The sequence below is a fragment of the Symphalangus syndactylus genome, chromosome 2 (assembly GCF_028878055.3).
Source record: "Symphalangus syndactylus isolate Jambi chromosome 2, NHGRI_mSymSyn1-v2.1_pri, whole genome shotgun sequence".
Classification (NCBI taxonomy): domain Eukaryota; kingdom Metazoa; phylum Chordata; class Mammalia; order Primates; family Hylobatidae; genus Symphalangus; species Symphalangus syndactylus.
This window is the reverse complement of record NC_072424.2, coordinates 115,935,437-115,939,750: the sequence shown is the minus strand read 5'-3', so window position 1 is coordinate 115,939,750 and position 4,314 is coordinate 115,935,437.

The following is a 4,314-nucleotide window of genomic DNA, read 5'->3' as shown; positions in this document are numbered from 1 at the left end:
TTCTCTTTTCTAGAAAAGTTTGTGTAGAACTGGTATTACTTCTTTGTCAGATGTTTGATTAAATTTACCATTGAATCCATCTAGGCCTACTCTTTTCTTTGTTGATAGGTTTTAAACTATAAATATAATCTCATTAATAAATAGAGTGCTATTGAGATTATTTCTCCTTGAGTGAGCTTTGGTAACATGTCTTGGAATAAATATTATCTAAGTCACTCTATAATACTTCATATAATTGATCTTTATAACAACTTAATTGAGATATGATTCACATACTAGACAATATATCTACTGAAAGTGTAAAATATGTTCAAGACCAGCTTGGGCAACATAGCAAGACCCCGATTCTACAAAAAATACAAAAATTAGCCAAGTATGGTCGTGCATGTCTGTTGCCCCAGCAATTTGGGAGGCTAAGGTGGGAGGATCATGTGAGCCTGGAAGGTCGAGGCTGCAGTGAGCCATAATTGCTCTACTGCACTCCAGCCTGAGCAACAGAGTGAGACTCTGTCTCAAAAAAAGATAAAAAATAAAAAAAGAAAGTGTAAAATCTATTGTTTTTTAGCATATCCACAGAGTTATGCAGTCATCACTATAATCAATTAATATATTTTCAGCACCTCAAAAAGAAATTTCTTTTTTTAGGAGTTTCCCATATGCTTTGGCAATCACCACACATTTCCCCAAACCCCTAGGCCCACCAGTCTTTTGATCTTTTTTTTTTTTTTTTTTTTTTTTGAGACAGAGTCTCGTTCTGTCGCCCAGGCTGGAGTGCAGTGGCGCAATCTCGGCTCACTGCAAGCTCCGCCTCCGCCTCCCGGGTTCACTCCATTCTCCTGCCTCAGCCTCTCCGAGTAGCTGGGACTACAGGCGCCCGCCACCAGGCTCAGCTAATTTTTTTGTATTTTTAGTAGAGATGGGGTTTCACCATGGTCTCGATCTCCTGACCTCGTGATCCGCCCACCTCGGCCTCCCAAAGTGCTGGGATTACAAGCGTGAGCCACCCCACCCGGCCTTGAGTGTGTTAATTTTTAGCTCCCACAAGTAAGTGAGAACATGTGAAGTTTGTCTTTCTGCATATGGTTTATTTCACTTAACATAATGACCTCCAGTTCCATCCATGTTGTTGCAAATGACAAGATCTTATTCTTTTTTATGGCTGAATACTACTTTATTGTGTTTATGTACTATATTTTCTTTATCCATACATCTGTTGATGGATACTTAGATTGCTTCCAAATCTTGGCTGTTGTGAAGAGTGCTATAATAAACATAAGAGTGCAGATACCTCTTTGATATTATTGATTTATTTTCTTTTGGGTATATACCTAGCCATGGAATTGCTGGACCATAATGTAGCTATATTTTAGTTTTTTGAGGAACCTCCAAGATGTTCTCTATAGTGATTGTTCTAATTCACATTTCCACCAATAGCGTACAAGGAATCCCTTTTCTCCATATTTTTGCCAACATTTGTTATTGCCTGTCTTTTGGATAAAAGCTATTTTAACTAGGGTGAGATAATATCTCATTGTAATTTTGATTTTCATTTCTCTGATGATCAGTGATGTTGACCACCTGTTTGCCATCTGTATGTCTTCTTTTAGGAAATGTCTATTCAGATCTTTTGCCCATTTTAAACTGGATTTTTAGTTTTTTTTCTATACAGTTATTTGAGCTCTTTATATATTCTAGTTACCAATCCCTTGTCAGATGGGTAGTTTGCAAACATTTTCTCCCATTCTATGGGTTGTCTCTTCACTTTGTTGACATTTTCATTTACTGTACAGAAGCTTTTGAACTTGATGTGATTCCATTTGTCTATTTTTGCTTTCATTGCTTCCTCTTTAATAGTTATGGGGCATTGCTCAAGAAATCTTTGCCCAGACCAATATCCTGGAGAGTTTCCTCAATGTTTTCTTGTAGTAGTTTCATAGTTTGATGTCTTAGATTTGTCTTTAACTCATTCTGATTTAACTTTTGTATATGGTCTATTTTCATTCTTCTGCATATGGATATAGAGTTTTCCCAGCACCATTTATTGAAGAGACTCTCCTTTTCCCAGCATGTGTTTTTGGCACCTTTGTTGAGAATGAGTTCACTGTAGATGTGTGGGTTTTTTTCTGGGTTCTCTACTTGGTTCCATTGGTCCATGTTTCTGTTTTAATGCCAGTACCATTCTGTTTTGGTATAGCTTTGTAGTATAATTTGAAGTCAGTTACTATCTAATGGTATAAAACTCACTGGTAATAGTAAGTACACAGAAAAACACAGAATATTATAATAGTGTGATTGTGGTATGCAAACTATTCATATATTGAGTAGAAAGATTAAAGATGAACCAATCAAAAATAATAACTACAACGACATTTCAAGACATAGACAGCACAATAAGATATAAAAAGATACACTATAAAGCTAAAAAGCATAGGATGAAGTTAAAGTATAGAACTTTTATTAGATTTCTCTGTGCTTGTTTGTGCTATCAGTGGTAAGTTGTCATCAGTTTAAAATAATGGGTTATAAGTTATTATTTGGCAGCCTCATGGAAACATCAAATAAAAAATTACAACAGATACACGCACACACACAAAAAGCAAGAAATTTAAAAATATCACCAGAGAAAATAACCTTCAGTAAAAGGAAGACAGGAAGGAAGGAAAGAAGGAAGAGAAGACCACAAAACAACCAAAAAACAAATTACAAAATGGCAAGAAAAAGTTCTTATTTATCAATAATAACATTGAATGTTTGTGTACCAGACTCCCCAGTCAAAAGACATAGAGTGGTTGAATGGATTTAAAAAACCAAGACTCAACAATCTATTACTTTTGCCTATAAAGACACACATAGACTGAAAATAAAGGGATGGAAAAAGATATCCCACGCCAGTGGAACCCAAAAGAGAGGAGGAGTAGCTATACTTACATCGGACAAAATAGATTTCAAGACAAAAACTATTTAATAAGACAACAGAAGGTCATTATATAATGATAAAGGGGTTGATTCAGCAAGAGGATATAACAATTCTAAATATATGTGCACCCAACACTGGAGCACCCACATATATAAAGCAACTATTAAAGAGAGAGATAGACCCCCCAATACAAAAATAACTATAGACGTCAACACCCTACTTTCATCATTGGACAGATCATCCCGACAGAAAATCAACAAAGAAACATCAGACTTAATTTGCACTGTAGACAAAATGGACCTAATAGATATTTACAGAACATTTCATTCAATGGCTGCAGAATACACGTTCTTCTCCTCAGCATATGGATCATTCTGAAGAATAGACCATATGTTAGGCCATAAAACAATTCACAAAAATTGAAATTATGTCAACTATCTTCTCTGATCACAATGGAATAAAACCAGAAATCAATAATGAGGAATTTTGGAAATTAAACAAACACATGGAAATTAAACAATGTGCTGCTGAATGACCAGGGGGCCAATGAAGAAATTAAGAAGGAAATTTAAAATTTTTGAAACAAAAGACAGTAGAAACACAATATACCAAAACCTATGGGATACAGTGAAAGCAGTACTAAGATGGAAGTTTATAACTATATGCACCTACATCAAAAAAGTAGAAAAACTTCAAATAAACAACTTAATGATACATCTTAAAGAACTAGAAAAACAAAAGCAAACCAAACCCAAAAGTAGAAAAAGAAAGGAAATAATAAAGATCAGAGTACAAATAAACAAAATAGAATGAAAACAATACAGAAGGTCAACAAAAGGTTTTCTTTTGAAAATATAAATAAAATCAACAAAACTTTAGCCAGACTAAGAAAAAAAGAGAGAAAATCAATGTAAATAAAATCGGAGGTGAAAAAAGAAACATTAAAACCAATATTACGGAAATTTAAAGATCATTAGAGGCTACTATGAGCAATTAAATGTCAACAAACTGGAAAACCTAGAAGTGGACAAATTCCTAGACACGTACAACCTACCAAGACTGAAACATGAAGAAATCAAAAACCTGAACAGATCAATAACAAGTAATAAGATCAAAGTCATAATAAAAAATGTCTCCCAGCAAAGAAAAGCCCAGGACCTGGTGGCTTTACTTCTAAATTTTACCAAACATTTAAAGAACTAATACCAATCCTACTCAGACAATTTCAAAAAATAGAGGAGGGCCAGGCGTGGTGGGCTGGGCACGGTGGCTCACGCCTGTAATCCCAGCACTTTGGGAGGCTGAGGTGGGCGGATCACCTGAGGTCAGGAGTTCGAGACCAGCCTGGCCAACATGGTGAAAACCCATCTCTATGAAAAATACAAAAATTAGCTGGG